The 19,391-nt window shown below is 37.0% G+C and overlaps 1 long non-coding RNA gene across 2 annotated transcripts; it reads right to left on the minus strand.

The window, feature by feature from the left end:
- Positions 1-6,190: 6,190 nt before the first annotated feature.
- On the minus strand, positions 6,191-11,352 carry LOC307171927. Of its 2 annotated transcripts, none has more exons than XR_013823621.1 (4): positions 11,223-11,352; positions 10,971-11,077; positions 8,984-9,221; positions 6,191-6,226 (listed from the first exon to the last, which is right to left on the minus strand). It is a non-coding gene; the product is annotated as an uncharacterized lncRNA (long non-coding RNA). The 2 variants fall into 2 exon arrangements; XR_013823622.1 differs by having other exon boundaries at positions 10,971-11,072; positions 11,223-11,302.
- Positions 11,353-19,391: the final 8,039 nt, after the last annotated feature.

A 19,391-nucleotide genomic window follows, 5' to 3' on the forward strand; every position in this document is an offset into this window, starting at 1 on the left:
TAGATAATAGTGCCAATAAATGCCATACATCATTCAACTTTAATAAATACAATGAATAATAAAGTTAGCAAAGGCTAAATACTAAATACTGTGGCTATTTTTATTTTTTTATTTTTTTTCTTTCAAAATGACGAGTAATCTCCGAGTGGGCCAGCATCAATCTGGTATGAGAGACTCTGGAATGCTCCTTGAAGTCGGGATGTCAGTTTGACTGGAAATAATTAATACACATATACTGTGTACTGTATATGTCAGATAAAAAATAACAATATATTGTAACAATCACAAATTTAACAATTATATTATAACAATAAGGCAAATACAAAAGCAGAAAACAAAGCACCAGTAGCCTATGACAATTTACAAATCTTTATTCAACATTTAAACACAGACACAATCATACGACACATAAACATTACAGAATCACTACAGCAGGCGGACCACGTAAACTGTGGGGCAGCCAGTCCAAGTCCAAGTGTAAATAGCAACAGTTGTGGATTCAGTAGACATTTAGATGCTATTTACTTATAAATAGTGACAGATAACGTTACTATTTGTTGAAGGCTGAAGGCTGTCTTTGTAGATGTTATAATGGACTACAAGTTTTGTCTTCCGCCACATGCGCTCTGCTTTTCTAATATGGCCTAGTGTAATTAGTTCTGTCAACAAGTAGGCTATTTGCAGTGGTCCAAATAGACACCTCAAATGTATTAACCAGAGGGGAAATATGGTCGTTGGATCACAGAGACCACTCACTTTACCTACAGGACAAATTCCTTTAACGTTACAAAAGAATATAATGTTAATTCATGCAGTCATTGGATGTATTTAATCATTGACTCTAAATTATCACCAGTTTAACTAAAACAGAAAAATTTGTATGTTGGACATCAAATAAGACTCAGAAATATTACACGTTCAAAAATGTAATGTTTACACGACGAAAACGTTCGTCTAGAAACACGTAACAAAAATACACGGCCAAAAATGTTGCGTTAAGGCGATACAAACGATCGTGTCTTTAAATAACATGTCAAAAAACTTCGCGTTTAGACGTACAAAACGTTCGCGTTTACACGGACCAAAAAGACGCGTACAAACTGTGCGTGTTAATGCGTCCAAATTTCACGCGTTGCATAAAATAGGTATTGTCCCCAACGGCGTTCCATAGTGAATATCGCGTGCGAAATTCGTCCAGGTGTGAACAGGCCTTAAGATTTTGTTTGGCCGCAGTACCAAAAGTTTCCACTAGATGAAATTCGTCTCCCATTAACTTCCAATGCGGTAATTTTTGACCGCTAGGAGCACAAGTGTGACTACTTTTTTCTGGACCATTTAACCTTAATGATGTACATGATTTTTTTTGTGTGTGTGTTTACATAGCCAGTGCCAAAACCTTTACCAAGTGTTGAACCATTCCGAGCAAGTAAAAAATTCGAAGAGCACCAGAGGGTTAAAATGGTTATCATTTCTGTTTCACATACTAGGCACTTTACTGTATGTACTGCACGCTATTTCGCTCCAACTAATAGCCATTGTGCTGTTACAGATGTGCATTGCTTTGTTCAGCATATATAAAACCATCTGTTCTTTTTGTCCTTCGTCTTTTTGTTAATCTCTCTCTCGTTTATTTCATTCTGAGTGGTTTGTATCAGTGCATTTGTTCCCTAGTTCGCTGAATATCTGCTTGTGTGTTTTGATTACGATATTGAATTACCTTCATTACTCGGATGGATTCTGATTCCAGTAGGCTATATGTGATTTGGACTAAAACACTGTACTCGGATCCTTCAGATTGATTACATCTTGTGTTGTTTCCCGTGCATTGAAAAAAATGGGCCAGTGAGCGAGACCAGCCAGAAAAAAACCATGAATAATTATGAGCCCCAGAGAAATGCTTGACCTTTGATTCATGACACACCAAATATTCAGGGTATAATTAGGAGATAAAAAATTTCAGAGTGGCAACCATGTCATTTTAATCCCAAATGCCCATCATAAATTATTCTCTCTTAATGATAAAAAAAAAATATATATCTGATTATGTTGCAAATGACACAAATACCATTTAAAATTACACAAAATAAAGACTCCATATTCATCCTAATTTGCTTATGTCAGATACATTAATCTCTTTATTATTTTAAATATTTTAGTTAGATGAATATTTATTTCTCCTGAAGGTATACATTCCAGCTGTATTAATTAAACTTAAGGGTATTTGTTTACATACCGGCTATAAGACAGATGGAGAAGACCCTCATTTACTCACTCTCAGTCCACAGATGTAATATTTAGTGGAATTTTACAGACTTAAAGGAACATTTCCACCACAGTTTAGAAAATAATCAAGCATATTTTATTCTGACTGTGTACTCATCCGGTCTGTCTAGTGCACAGCCTTTAAAACATAAATCAGTATTATAAATGATAGTACTTTCGCATTTCATAAAGATTTCTTTTAGAAAAAGTGATAAATACAAATGTTGGGTACCCTATGCCACATCCGATTACATGACTGGAAAATCCAATGAACATTTTTCAAATGATTGCAACTATTTTGGTTTCTGAATTAGAGAGAAAATATTAGTGTAATTATTAAACATTTTGTCTTCTTGAAATATATATATAAAAAATAATAATAGGGTAAATTGACTATCATTGAATTGTAATCAGGCTAATCTGTTCAAAACCAAAATGGAAACTCATAGGCTACTGTAAAGGTCCGGTCGGTCACGTTAGTAAAATTTTGCAAACAACAAAAATAAAGGGCCCTTGTCCATAGAGTGCAACAGTCGGGTCCTGGAAGTGAAAACTGAAAAGGTTTTTAATCAATAGTATTTTTTTTTCCCGTTGAAGCCGTCAGCCCGCATCAACTTATTTTTAAAATAATTATGTTTTAGTGCTGGGCGGTATACCGGTTCATTCTGAATACCGGTGTTTATTTTTGTTATGAAATTAATTTTTAATATACCGCAATACTGTATGTCGCTTTAACAATGATCGGAACGCGGCGCGCCACTGTTTGAGAGGGTCGCTTTTCACTGTTGCACTGGTGATGCACAGCTGTATGTTACAAAACGTGACGGTGAAGATGGATAGGTTAAACTATAATTGATAGCTGTCAAACAGTGTTTCCCATACATTGGTTCACAATATCAACACTGCCCGCCACAAATAGATTTTCCAAAAGGCTTTGACATCGTTGAATAAACGAGCATGCACGTTTCAAAGTCAAAACGCAGCGCAGTTGTTTTTACACGAACAGGGTTCCCACACCTTTAACTTCAAATTCAAAGACCGTTCAAGGACTTTCCAGGTCCAATACCCTCAAATTTAAGGAATAAAATGTGGGGACACATTTCAAGTGAGAGCAAGGTTACATCGTGTTACTGCACCTTGTAAGATACATGGGTGGGTGACGTGACATGGCAGTTTTGCTGTCTTCAGTGTCAAACATGTATAATACAAAATATATTTGCCAAAAACCTTCTCAATATTGTGCAGAACATTATGCTTTATGTGAACATATTCAACATTAAAACAGTTCATCACTCATTTTTTCAGAATTTTCAACCAAACATAACAAAACTCATATATGGTGTTACTGTCCGGCACTTGTTTTTCAAAGTGAGAACTTGAATAAAACTAAAATGTGTTTTCATGTGTCAAACACAACTATGCAAAATTGTTTTGCATTTATTTTTGGCCATATGAGGTCTGATATTCTATTTGTCGCATTTCTGTTTTGCATAAAACTGAAGAATATTCGGTACATCCTATACTGTATCCTATCTGATATTAACTTTTGCATGGATTTTATTGAAAAGAGCTTAGGCTCAAGTAACCAGATGTTTTAATATATTTGAATATGCTTTTAAAGGAGTAGTTCACTTTAAAAATGAAAATTAGCCCATGATTTACTCACCCTCAAGCATGAGTCATGGCAGTAAAATAGGGCATTCTAAGTCAATCTACTGCAGTATTTCCTCTCTTAATCAGTAGAAAATGTGGTTAACACCCAGTCATGCTTGAATTATATGTCATGTTATAATTTTGAAAAATACCATGTTATACATTTTTGGTCATACCGCCCAACACTATCAAGTTTAACGCCGGAATTCGAGGTAAAAAAAAACTACATTAAACATGATGATGCACTGAAAATTACACAAATCAGGGAGTCGAAATAAGCAAAACGTGCCAAAAGAGCTCTTTATCTCCACCCACTCCCATGAAGCACTGCGAATGACATAATCGAGTCAATCTCCCTACGCTAATATATATATATATATATATATATATATATATATATATATATATATATATATATATTAGGGGTGGGCCGTTATCGGCGTTAACGTGCTGCGTTAACGTGAGACTTATCGGGCGATTAAAAAAAAACATGCCGTTAATCTATTCTCAAAGTTGGGTTGGGAGCTGGGTCTATACTAAGCAAGCTATGATGACTTCCACCTTGATATTTTAGCGCGGATTCGGTTCGGTGTTCGGTACGCATTTTCAAACCGAACCGTTGGACCATTTTTCCTGCCGACCAAAATTTCGTTATTTCAAATGTAGGCGGGTCGCGCGTGGCAAGCGCGCTCATAATGTAAGAGACGCTGGCGCAACCACAACATTGTCCGACATCAAATGGCAAACGTAATGCAAGCGGAACGAAACTGAGCTACTCGTTATTGTGTGGTTGACGGACCGTTGTTTATCAGTTTGGACCAAAGCAGCGCGAGCCGATCTTGATCAAGAGATCCAGTAAATAAATCATTTGAATTCGCTACTTGAGTAATAACATTGCTGCGAGGTCTAGTGAGAAACATTCACATTTCTCCGTTATTAACGGATCAAACAGTGCGTGGAAGCCAGGAAGAAACATTGTGCCATGAATGAACTATCCAGTGTCCACAGATCTGCAACATTTACCATGGATTTACTGTAGTAACACTAACTGCAACCATGGAAGTTTGGCAGGAATAGTAGGCTATAATGCTTTCAAGTAACATTACGTTGGTATTATTTTGACATTATGAATAAAATTGCTGCCCTCAAATGTTAATCTGAACTAAAAATAGACCTTTGTTTATAACTACTACAATATTAGGCTACATTTCATTTTTTCCAAGGAGCTGTTTTGTTTTATATGCTCATCAAAGTAAAAATAAAATAAAATCATACTTTAATTAAAAAAAAAAAAAAAAATCTCTGGCATTTCTTCACAAGTTCTTTTAAATGTCACTTTGTATTTAAGAAACACGTGCCCTTTAGTCATGCCTTCGGCAGAATTCAAATGAGCCATTTTAATCTAGATTACTCTAGATTAATTCCAAGATTACAGTGAGATTAATCTAGATTAAAAAAAAATTTATCCATGCCCGCCACTAATATAGTGGCGTACCATGGGGTTTCAGTCAGGGCCTTCAGTAATGATCTCAAGGGCACTAATGCACTCTATTGTCAATAGTATATTGATGTATAAAGCACATTCATACCATGCAGCTTTCTGTTGATCAATGCAGAAAATTCCAATAGATCGCATTCTTATTGTGAAGACTTTATTTCGTCTGCAATAAATGTGACCGCAACTTGTGTCTAAACAGTCTACATTAACAGCAACTCATGCAAACTTAAATGCCACAATTGACATAAGAATGATTTTTACAAATGATTTACATTTTGCTAGTGTTTCATGAACGAGGCCAATGAAGCACACGAGAGGCTCTACCAACACAGTTGATTCCTATTGAGTTTTAGATTAGAGTAACTTTATTGTACATTCTGTTTGTCACACAGCGGAAATACGTCTTTGACACTGGTGTCAAGCATACATAAATACATACTTAACAACACACATTGACAACACACACACAGAATTAAACAGAATTACACTATCCACATCATTGCTAAAATATTTCCAAACATCTGACTGAAATATACTTTGTTTATAAATTAGTTATACTTTGAAATTGACATTACTATTTAAAAAAAATTATAATAAAATCACAACGTGTTCTGAGATTACCTTCTCTTTTAATGATACATGCTGCTCTGCTTACTATTTTTGGAATAGCATTGAGATTCGCTTTGGGGGAGAGCTTATAAATGTTGCAGATCAGGTTTTGGAACAGAGCAAATGCCTTTGTGTGTCTTTTAATTTAAGAAGGCCACCACTGAATGAGAGACCTGGAATAGATGGTCCACAAGAGACTGTGTTCTGAAAAAGAAAGAAAAGACAAATTTCAGACAAAGCTATAAAATATCACAGTAGCAGAGCACAGAACTGTTATGTTTGCTATGCTAACAAGACTTTTGAAATGTGTTTTTTAGTCTGATATAACTTTGTTTTGCAGTTCTAGGAAAACTAAATTAATTAACATAATAATATAACAAACACACACAACAACAACAACCTTTATTTATAAAGCACATTTAACACAATAAAAATTGATCCAAAGTGCTGTACAGCAGGACTACACTATAAAAAACAACAATTACAAATTTCCAAAAGCTAAGGAATAAAAATGTGTTTTCAGAGTAGATTTAAAAATGTCCAATGAAGGAGCAGACCTCACATGATAAGGGAGAGCATTCCAAAGCTTGGGACCAGCCACAGAAAAGGCCCGATCACCCTTTAATTTGTAGCGACTTCGTGACACATTTAAAAGCAAGTGATTTGAAGATCTAAGTGCCCTAGCAAGACAGTATGGCACAATAAGATCAAAAAACATACCTTGGTGCACAGCCAGGTAACGCCTTATAAACAAACATAAGGATCTTAAAATCAACTCGAAACTTAATGGGAAGCCAGTGAAGGGATGCCAAAACAGGAGAAACAAAAAAATTTGTTTGCATACATTTGTTGAGAGAGGACCTAACTGGGCTTTCAGAGCAGGAGAGGAATCTGCCGGACAGCCCAGAATTAAAACCTCTGTTTTATCCTCATTTAGCTGCAGAAAATTATTTGTCATCCACCTCTTGATATCATCTACACATTCCAATAACACATCAAATGGAGCAGTGGTGTCAAGACTTACTGGAAGGTAAAGCTGAGAATCATCTGCATAACAGTGATATGAAATGTTGTACTTCTGAAAAATGAGGGCCAAGAGGAGCATATAAAGGGAAAACAATAAAGGTCCTAAAATAGATCCCTGGGGCACACCAAACAAAACGGGCGCAGATGGTGAGAAACAATTTCCTAAATTTACCGAAAAAGTCCTCTTTTCGAGGTAGGAAGCAAACCATTTTAGTACAGTGCCCTTGACACCTAGGCTACCATATATTCTAGCCTTTCAAGAAGAATGTTGTGGTCAATGGTATCAAATGCAGCGCTCAGGTCTAACAAAACCAGCACAACACAAGAGCCTGAATCTAGAGCAAGCAAGATATCATTTGTAACCCTCAACAGAGCTGACTCAGTGCTATGTAATGATCTAAAGCCAGATTGGAACATGTCCAAAATATTAAAAGAATTCAAATAAAACTGGAGCTGTGAGAAAACTATACTTTCTCTAAAAGGTTTGAGATAAAATGCAGTTTAGAGATAGTTACTGCACATTTCTGGATCAAGTTGAGGTTTTTTCAACATAGGTTGCACAATTGCATTTTTCAAACTAGCTGGAACGACACCTTTGGCTAAAGAGCTGTTTATGATAGCGGTTACCATATGACTAATGGTAGAGAAAACATCTTTAAAAAGACGAGCCGGGATAATATTTCACTTAGAACCAGAACACTTCATAGTAGAGATAATATCAGCTAGCTGAGTTGGAGAAACAGGTTTAAAGTTAGACAGACAACTCATAGGACAGGGTAGTTGCAAGTGACATGGTTCAGATGGAACAATGGAGCTTCTAATATCATCAATTTTTTGAGTGAAATGTTTAAAAAAAATCTTCACAAAGCTCAATAGATGCCTCAGATAAAATATTCGTGGTATACTGGTAAACTGTTGGTATACTGGTAAACTAAACTGTATATTCTATCCCCTAACCCTGCCCATCACAGAAAACTTTCTGCATTTTTACATTTTCAAAAAACATCACTTAGTATGATTTATAATATGATTTCCTCATAGGGACCAAAAAATGTCCTCATAAGGACAAGGATTTTTATTTGCCCTTTTTTACTGTACACTTGGGACGATCCACAGAACATACTATTTATTTATATTATAATAATATGCATTATATTCAGACCAATGGCTCATTCAGTTGATTTAATGTTTTAATAAAGTAAAGATAATATGATGAAGTCATTTGAAGTTTTATTTGATTGGGACAGAACCAAAACTGTTGCTGTTGGTGACTTTTTAAAATAAGTAATTACTATTTGAACAAGTTTGTTCCATCCATCCATCGCCTCTTCAGGCAAATACCTCCTATATACACTACCATGTCAAAATACACATCCCTCCCTCCCTCCATCCATCCCAAATAACTCCTATATAGACTGCTATTCAAAAGTTTGTGGTCAGTTAGATTTTTTTTTTTAAATCATTTTAAAACGTTCTTATGCTCACCAAGGCTGCATTTATTTGATCAAAAATACAGTAAAAACTAAAATATCTATTATAATTTTTTTTATTACAATTTAAAGTATTTAAATGTAATTTATATCTGTGATGGTAAAGCAGAATTTTTATCATCATTACTCCAGTCTTCAGTGTCACTGATTTCTGAAGGATCATTTCTAATATGATGATTTGATGCTCAAGAAACATTTCTGATTATTATCAGTGTTGAAAACATTGTGCTGCTTAATATTTTTGTGGAAACTTTAACCAACAGAAAGTTCAAAAGAACAGCATTTATTAAAAACAGATTTTGTTTCGTAACATTAGTCTATAAATGTCTTTACTGTCACTTTTGATCAATTTAACGCATCCAAACTGAATAAAAGTATTCATTTCTTTCTTTAAAAATAACCATAGTGTAAACACACATAAATCCATTCTCCCGGGTATACTTACAAACAAACATTCGAATGCACATGCCACACATGGCGACCACGCTGGCGATGTTGAGCGCTCGGCCGCACTCCGGACTCATCAGGCAGTTTTTGGTGCTTATGCAACACCTGCAGCAACTGCCCTGAGTCTTAGGCGAGCTCTGGTTAGTGTTGCTCGTGTGCTGCTGGGTAATAACTTCTTCATAGGACGGTGGTGGTCTCTTGTATTCCTCTTCCATGGCTAGTCTCTTGGATCGGGCCTGAGGGAGGATGAGAGAGAGATGCGGAAAATCAATCGATGCTAATTAGGTTCCAGTATCTGAGAGCATGGTTTCTTTGTCATTAACTGATATGGAAATAAATAGATGCTCTATGTATCTCGCGAGCTTTATCTAAATGCTGTTGACACTTAACTCTAAGTTGGAAAGATGGTTTTAACATGTAATAAGAGTTAGATACCAACGTGATGTTACTTGCCTGTGTTTTTTTTTATATTTAATTCGGTGATTACCTACGGTGGCCGAGAGAGCTCAACGCGCTGCAACTGAAAACACATGCAAATAGAAAAAAAAACCACCCGCAAATTAAGAAAACATCTTCATTAGTTTTACAACACACATGTGCTCCAAATACTCACAACACAACCAAATACAGAAACGCGCAGCAAAGAGTTCACAGCACAACCAAATACAGAAACGCGCTGCAAACGTTCACAACCAAACACAGAAACAGAAAATGTTTCCAGGGGACCTCAATAAGTGATGAACCCGGCAGGGACATGCTTATATAGCTCAATGTCTACTTTTATTTAATTTAATTTAATTTAATTTTTTTTTTTTTTTATCACAAAACATACAGAGATGTTTATGCCATACAACTTTGTATACTATATACAAAATGTATTAACAATATGTTCAATGTCATCAGAATACAAATGAGAAGAGCTAACAAAGAGCTGAAAAAAGACAAAATAAAAATAAAAAAGGATAGAGGAAAAAGAACACGAGGGTAAGATATTAATCTATAGGCTACATCAGTTACATTGTACAATTTTTGTCATGTTATGTTTAAATAAGTTTCATAGGTAAGAAATGTTAGGTAATGCTGGTCCAAAAATGAGACGGCAAGTTTTAAAGGTGAGACACGCACACACAGATATATAACGCATATTTTAAAAACTTTTTTTGTATAAAATGTATATTTATTTGCAACAGTTATGTTAACAGCAATAGAAATGTCTGTCGTAAGAACAGGTATTCAGCTGATGGACACCGTGCTGCATTGTCATGAAAACATCCCAGGTGAAAATAATGAGGAAATTACGTTGTCTTTCGTTGCTCCCTTCGCCAAGTGCGTTCCGAACGGCTAAATAATGGCACACTAGTGGCTCACTCCAAAGTCCCCACTTCAAGGGCTCTGCCCTTCAAAGGGAGTAGGGCATAGGGATGCTCACTTCCATTTGGAATTTTCCCATTTTGAGCAATAAGCATGTCCCAGCCGGGTTCATCACTTATTGGGGTCCCCTGGAAACATTTCTGTTGTGGTCTGTGCTATTTGCAGCGCGTTTCTGTATTTGGTTGACATCAGGTCAAACCTGATGAAGATGTTTTCTTAATTTGCGGGTGTTTTTCTATTTGCATGTGTTTTCTTCAGTTGCAGCGCGTTGAGCTCTCTCGGCCACCGTGGATTACTTAAATGGGAACAATAAGTGACATAGTTGTGAAATGAATGTGTTAAGCTCAGCCCTGTTGCTTAAGGGCAAAATGCCAGCACAATCATTCACAAAGCATCGAGTTCCTCCTTGTCATCTGTTTTTCTGTCACAGACTCAAAGCTTAGAGCTCCTTAAGATGTAGAACGGGGGAGGACACTTTTATTACACAAAACTTTTCACACAAAACAAAATCAGTTCCAATCAAATAATTTACCATAGGACTAGGCTGCGAGCGACGAATATGTTTCAGATGACTCAAATTATCAGAGAACAACTGCCATTTCAATTCAATGTACCTTTTTCAAGCGGCTTCAGACGTATAGAATCTTCTTTCTCCTTCAGTCCCACTTCTGTTTTTTTTCTTCACGAAATTGAGAAGAAATTAAAATCCTCAATCACTGCACTGCCACAAAAAGAGAAAAGAGCATAGAAAAGACATTCTCTGCTTCTCAGACGATCTTGTTTACCCGCTTTGTTCCTGCTGTCCTCTTTTCGCCTTTTAAAAATCAAGCTAAAAAGTCAATTTCAAAAAGTTAATTCAAAATTACCTTAGTTGTCTTGCTTGTGATGTTGACGGGTCTGGTCTGATTTACACCTGGGTGGATTCCTAAATATAAATACTGCACCTCTGTGACGGCGTGTTCCACAGGGTGTGTAAATCAAGTTTTTCCTGCCTGTCCCCTGAGAGCCAGTCATTCTAGAGCGTACTGTTGTTTTGCATGAGTGTTTTCACTCCTGAATAGTTTTACTTTTACTTAATCGCTTCTGTTATTTTTCCCTAGGATTCTTTGATGAACAAGTTTAAATAATCTTTTGTTAGTTCTGGTCCTTGAATCTGATTGGCTGAGAGGCCTTCCAGTAGTGCTGCCGGTTTGAGAGTCAGTCGTTCCTGAGAATTTATTTGTTTATTTATTTATTTTTGCATGAGTGTACAATTGTTTTCACAGATGACACTTTTTGATAATTCACAGAATCAGTTGTATTTTATTTATTTATTTGGGCTACAATATACAGTATTCATTGTGCAATACAAATAGTGCATTCCTGTATACACATTGCATCATGGGCTACAAATGCACTGTAGAAAAAAAAAACATTTCCTTCATAGTTTTTAGTCCCTTGCTGTACAAAAATGGCATCATAAAGTAGGAAACAAGTCTTCATCCAACCCATCAGCTTCCATTACGCACATCATGTAATCTAAACCAGTTGGACTCCTTGAGAACCTACAGGTCAAGAAATAATAATGAAAAAAAAAACATGACAGTAACTTTTGATAACACACTTATTTTACTTGCACACACACACACACACACACACACACACACACACACACACACACACACACACACACACACACACACACACACACACACACACACACACACACACACACACACACACACACACACCTTTTAAAAACACTTATTGGTCCACCACTGTTAATACTTTATAATGCATTAAAGGGTTAGTTCACCCAAAAATGAAAATTCTGTCAGTAATTACTCATTCTCATGTTGTTCATTTCACCTTCATTTTCTTCTGTGTGGGCCTCTTGAGTGAGTTCATGTAGTGTAACAGCGCAGCGCTTCTGGGTTGTACGTAAGAATGTAGGCTCACTATTGGCCGACGCTGGTCATGTGTGTGATGCTGGCCAATAGTGAGCCTACGTTCTGACGTACAACCCAGAAGCGCTGCGCTGTTACACCAAGTGAACTCACTCAAGAGGCCCACACAGAAGAAAATTAATAGTTGAATAAAGTCGTTATTTTTGTTTGTTTTTGCGCACAAAAATTATTCTCGTCGCTTGATAAACTTATGGTTGAGCCACTGTAGTCACTTGGACTATTTTAACGATGTCTTTACTAACTTTCCGGGCCGGCAAGTTTCAATTATAAAGAGAAGCCTATGGAGGAGTGAGACAGCTCTCAGATTTAATCAAAAAAATATCTTAATTTGTGTTCCGAATATGATCGAAAGTCTTACGGGGTTGGAACAACATGAGGGTGAGTAATTACTGACAGAATTTTCATTTTTGGGTGAACTAACCCTTAACCACAGATTAACTTGGTATCGCTTTTTAAGGTTTCATTAATATTTACAAGAATACCCTTGTGACGAAAAGTGGGCCTACACATTGGAATATCTTAAAAAAAAAAAGAAAAAAAAAAGAGTAGGCCTACTTATTATGAAAATAATATACTTTCATAAAATATACTTCAGTGCAAATTGAATGCAACACTTAATTGCATGTTAAATTATGAATTATAATTGACATTTTTTATTACTTTTATTATTTTATGTCTTTTACTTGACTATTTAGTGTGACTGTAACATGAATAATGTTAAAACCAAAAGTTGAATCTGTTATAGTTAATGACTAAGCAAACAATGAACAAATCATTAACTATAGTGGTGTAACAATATATGGTGTCACAATATATCGCAATACAAAAATGCAACATGTATCGTGGATAGTTCACCCAAAATAAAAATTATTTTATTTTTTTTAGTTTTCAAAGTTTTTGTGTCAGTACGACATTAAACTACTATATATAATGTTGAATATAATGTATAATAATGCAATTGGGGAATATTTGTGGGTCCTTATAATGCCAAAATGTCTTATACCAGGAAAATGTGGCCTACATTATTTTAAATATATCTAGTCCGTGACAAAGTGCAAGCATATTCGTCTAAAATAATTATATTTTCAGCTTCAGAACCATGAATATTTTTATTCTGGTGTCACCATTGTCCTGTGAATTGGGTTACCAGCACCAAGTCCAAGCGTATTCATTTTCACACCCACAATGTAATACCAAATTTAGCATTTTAATCAACAGTTCATTTTTTGTTAACCTTTTTTTGGAGTATTGCATTGAGTTTAGTATCGTGATATGTATTGAATCGTGACATGAGGGTATAGTTACACCCCTAATTATCTAACATTAACAAAGATTATTAAAAATATTGCCCATTGTTAGTTCATGCTAGCTAATTCATCAACAAATATTCCCAAACGAGACCTTATTGTAAAGTGTTACCAATAACTTTATGAGATTACATGGAAAAATCTCCCAGTGGAGCGCTGGCATTTCGAAACAAATCACGGCAATGTACAGGTCAAAACTGCACATTTGTTACTCCTACCTTCTCTTGGTTTCTGTGTAGATCTGGGCTGCTCGGTGACCAGAACGCCAGCGCAGGAGTCGGCCATCCTGGTGCACCAGAAACACAGAGTGTATCGGCAGTCGTCCGAGCAGATGAGACAGAAGCAGTCCAGACAGAACTGACAGCACAGGTTACAGCAGCGGTCCACACAGGGCTCGTCCCCGTGACAGACACAAAGACAGTCGTCCCCACAGCTTTCCCTGCACTGAGGGCAAGGGCCAGACATTGCACAGCAGCTCAGTCCCATGTCTGCTTCAGTTAAACAATCTCTGCTGCTCATCCCAAATATGAATCCCAAAAATATGTCATAATGAGTGCGTTTGTGACTGCGTCATTAGGAGACCGCGTGAAAATGCCAATTTTCCTGCTAATTTGAACTTTCCATGTGCTAAAGATAGGGACGACAGGCTGTGTTTGTTAGCAGTGAGCTATATGCCTCAGGGTGGCCTGGGCCGCCCCTCCTTCTTTGCTGAGTCAATTATTAGACAGGGTCCTGTGATTAGCAGCCCAACAGAGAACAGTGTTGGGTCTGTCTCCCCTCAGGACGACTATGAATGGGCTTGCAAAAGAGTCGTCTGGGAATTCTGTGTTCACGCATAAAATGTGCGTGAATAAATTCACTAAATGTCCGGCTTTTAGCAAATGTAGCATAATAACCCGCAGGAGACGTCACATTTGAACCAGTCTATATGGGCCCGCTTTATCTTATCACAAGCAAGGGTGAGATAATGACGACTAGGGGGACATTTATTCACCTTAAGCACAGAACAATGTCAGGGAAATGGAGTATTTGGAGTTTCAAATCCCGGCTCCACGTTTTTTTATTGTTGGTCTATTTAAACTAAGTTGACTCACTCAATGTTGCGGTTTCAAGGTGAGGATAATTACATTTTTAGTGTGTAATATGACAACAATAAAACCTCAAGTAGAGTATAAAGTTTTCTGTATCACCCAAGGTTTTGAAAAAACAACTTTCTGTACAGTTCATTCGATTTCTAAGTTAATAAATCTGACATTAAATTAATACACATTCTTTACAGAGTGAAGGACTTTTTTTTTTATTATTCTTTAGATAACCATCCAAATCAACTTATAAATTTATACATTTATCAGTTCATGCTTTCCCATGGGAATCAAAGCCTTGATGTTGCTAAAATATCAGTGAGAACAGAGTCAGTGCTTCTCATTAGATTCCACAACTGCAATATCAAGACTAGATCCTTGTGAAAAAGTACACTTTAGCATACTTTTAAAAAGAGAACATATTATGTAAATAATAGACTTAAGGGCGAACTGAATGTGATGTTTTCAGACACGTGTTAATTGCTATTAAGTGAAAATGTATTATAGTTTAATTGATATTAAATGCAATTAGTCGAACTTAAGAGTACTTTTTTGACCGTGTGTTAAGTGTGTTAAGAAACAGTAATTAAAGTCTTTAAGTGCACATTAGTGGGCTTTTAATTAATATTAGATTATTTGCAAGTACAGTTTATTTATATACGTTTACACTACAATGCACATTAAATACAATTAAGCACACTTTTACACAAGGGGCAGTTCTTCTCACATCACCCCACACCAGTAGATTTTGGCTTTATTAAATCAAACACATGAACATATTTGAACCAAATATAACTAAGATAGTGTTGTCAAAAGCACAGACTTTTAGTACCAAGTCAGTACTGAAATTTAAAAAATGTGATGACACCAGCATTACACACAAAAACAGTGCGTTTTTGCTCACCCTCAAAAAGTGACAATTTTAACATGCTATAAAAATATCTGTGGGGTATTTTGAGCTAAAACTTCACATACACACTCTGGGGACATCAGAAACTTATTTTACATCTTGTGAAAAGGGCATTATACCACCCCTTTAAAAGCCTTAAAGGTCCCATTCCATGAAATTTTCACTTTCTGAGGTTTTTTAACAATAATATGAGTTCCCCAGCCTGTATATGGTCCCCAAGTGTCTAGAAATTTCAGTCGGTGTAAACCGAGCTTTGGCTATCTTTCTCTGCCTTTGAAATGAAATCTCAGACGGGCTGATCTTGAATTTTCCCCTTATGTCGTCATAAAGGTTACCTCCCCTTTCTCTGCTTTGCCCGCCCAGAGAATTTGGCCCGCCCATGAGAAAATGAGCTAGGAAGTAGCCTACGAACTCGGCGCGCGATTTGAGTTTTTCCTCGAGAGACATCATGGCTTGTGAACGAGCGAAGCACAGCAGTTGCTCAATAATTGGATGTACAAATGAACAAAGAAATCTTTTTTTAGTTCCTTCATCCAATCCCCAGAAGAATCAGTGGATTGATTTCATTTTCTCTGGAAATGCGCCGACACAGCTTCCCAAAGTTTTGTATGTCTGCGCCCAACATTTCACCGAGGACTGTTTCCTCAACTTGGGTCATTACAGAGCTGGGCTTGCTGAACGTTTGAAAATAAAGTCTGGATCAGTACCAACTCTCTTTGGCTCAGCTAACCTCGGACAAGTAAGTCAACTAATGATATATAATTTGATTATTTTGATTTAATTTCTCCTGTTGGTGATATGGCGCGCGCAATATCAGCATTTCAAGATCGCAGAGCTTGATGTAATTGTAATAAGATAAATTACAGACATTACAGATCTCTGCGTACTAAAAATAAGCCACATTACAGTCTTCTCTAAACTACAAATATTACTGATATAGATGCTAATACAACTTTAAAACGATAGCAAAGCAGAGCAACATGAAAAGACAACAGTATTTTAGCAACAGTAAGTTAGCTACATGATAATAACTGTAACAGCATACGTAAACCATCCGAATATAGTACAGTATCCAGACATAATATTTTACCTATAAATATATTTAGGTATATTTTACCTATAACTAACCATTCGGAGACGTCCTGCTCGAGCCGCTGAGTTGCAACTTCTTCATCCGTTGCTTCTCCATCCGGCTCAGATTCTGGGTCAAACTGAAATACTTGAACTCGTGTCTGCGTGCCATTGCAATATATCCAATGTAAACATGCATGGTACTGTTGCCGCAAGCAGGTCAAGGCCACACCCACCCTCCACCTTGCCCCGCCTTTCTCCTCCTCATTAGCATTTAAAGCTACAGACACTGAAACGGCACGTCTGAAGAAAAGCTCATTGTGGGACTGGCTTGTAGCGGCTATAATTCTGCACCAGGCTGAATTTTGGGAAAGGGATTTCAGATACAGTACTAGGGACCACTAAGGCCTATATCAAAGCCTACAAAAAGAAGCATGTTATGGGACCTTTAAACATGTGGAAAATTAGGTATATGTGATGATCATGATGAAAAGGAAGAGGTTCCCACACTGGCACACATCTTTGTCAGAAACACACATACACAAACAGTCTTTGCCCACAGTTCACAAATCAACACACAAGAACATGACAGGTGAATCACTATAAAGCCGAAGTGACCTTGACTTCTTTGGTAGCATATAGTCTTGAGCAGTAAAAGCCAGTAGTGTGCTATTGTGGGCCCTCGGGCATCCATTAGTGAATGACATGACACATCTGTGAGATACGAGGGCATGCAGGAGATGATGGAGGCCAGCTGACAGGTCTCAGCACAGCAGCCTCCCATTTGCAGTGAATTCACCTGTACAAATGCCTGTTCCTCACATTCACATGGGAATAAATCACGGCTCTGTCTCATTACCTTATTCATGCTGTAGGGAACTAGACCCAACGGTGACTCTAGTTTACCAGCATCTACACTGGCAGCGGCCAAGGGGCGGATCTCTGATTTCATGACTACATACATCAGTGCATGTTGAAACAAGCACAAAATGTCAACACTATTGGTTCCAAATATACCATTGCAAATATATAACAGAGCATTCATTTCTATTTCAGTCAGGGTCTTATAAGCTAGAAGCATAACTTTGGATGTACACAATACTGCATGTTGAAGTCAGGCAAGCTCTGTTTAAAACCTTTGTTTTCTCTCATGGATTAACTGCTTCTGCCATTGGTATCTGCCAAATGCTTTGGATGTCTGCTTAATTAACACATCTAAATGGTTCAGTGATCAGATCACAAAATGTTATAGACCCTGTAAACACCTAGTGCCGTCCGCTTGTTATTGAATCGGCCAATATCAATATTATTCATGATTAATTACGCTTACATTCACTATCATTTCACAGAGATGAAGTGATGTAGCAACCAATGGGATTGCAGAAAGGGATGGCCCTTGTAAAAAAGAAGTATATTTTAGCATTTTTTAGCAAAAGAGTACTTATTATGGAAATAATACTTTAAAATAATTAAGTGTGAACTAAATGTAATGTTTTCAGACACTTAATCACAATTAATGAAAGCTTTAGCATAAGTTCTGCCGGGAAGACTTAATTGTTACGTCACTTTACCTTTTTATTTATCCAATCACATTCTAATACTTGGGTATAAAAGATTGGTACTTACTCATGTCTGAGTTCGCAGATGCTGACGCTCCAATTCACCGCCATCCTCCCCACCACCTCCAAGTCAAATCCTTCCCTACATCCTCCCCACCACCACCAGAATGGTCCCTTCCATACCTCACGGGGGGTCGGCTGCGCCCCTGCCTTCGTCTTCAGGCAGGATATGCAGAGTCCGGACCCGCAGATTGCAAGCTACGGACGGGGCCTACGCCAAAGAACTTTATTGCTTGCTGGGTTGTTAATAAATGGATAATTGTCACAGTATTTTTTCTCCCGAGTCTTTCTGGTAGAACTATAGTTCTAATTGCAATGTGCTTTTTTGACCCACTTAAGTAGGACTTAATTTATATAGAATTTCACAATTACTTCTATTGCCTTTGAAATATAATTAAAGTGTACTGCAGAATGCACTGACAAGCATTTATGGAAAGTAAATTGTCTTTTCTTTTCCTCGCATGTCTTAGCTGTCTCCGGGGCGGGGAATCTGATTGTTCTTCATTCGAAGGACGTGGTCAGCCCGTTGGAGTCCTCTTAGGGCAACGATGAAGTGGAGTTTGCTCTCGCCACTCTTTCGTAGTACTTCTTCTTTAGTGATATGATCATAATATCGAATATTCAGGATTCAGTTTAAGCATTTCCAAATCCGATGGAAGATGGCGTATATGGCTGTCAGGATCAAATACGGTTGGATACTACTACAGCATAGGACATTTCAGCCATAATATTAGAATTTCATTTACTTGTAGATAGGAGCACTCATATGTATTGATGATATCTAGGTGGAAACCAGGAAAAAATGATCAGCTGAATTTGATACATCAGCTAGGGTTTATTAAAATACATTACAGATATATTTTTTTAGACAGATAGGAGAAATTAAGTACCATGCAGAGTTTCAAAAATAGAAGCAACGCTTCCATCAGCACGGCTTTGATTGATTATAATGTGATTGATTTTGTTTTGATGCATCATGAAATACCACTCGTGCCCAGACATGGTATTACACTCTCCGCAGTCTCTAGGGTAACATGGTAAGCTAGACAATCAGGTCACTGATGACCATTGATCAAATGGAGTCCAAAGGTTTTATTATT

Source organism: Squalius cephalus (assembly GCF_949319135.1).
Source record: "Squalius cephalus genome assembly, chromosome: 1".
In the NCBI taxonomy this organism is placed as follows: domain Eukaryota; kingdom Metazoa; phylum Chordata; class Actinopteri; order Cypriniformes; family Leuciscidae; genus Squalius; species Squalius cephalus.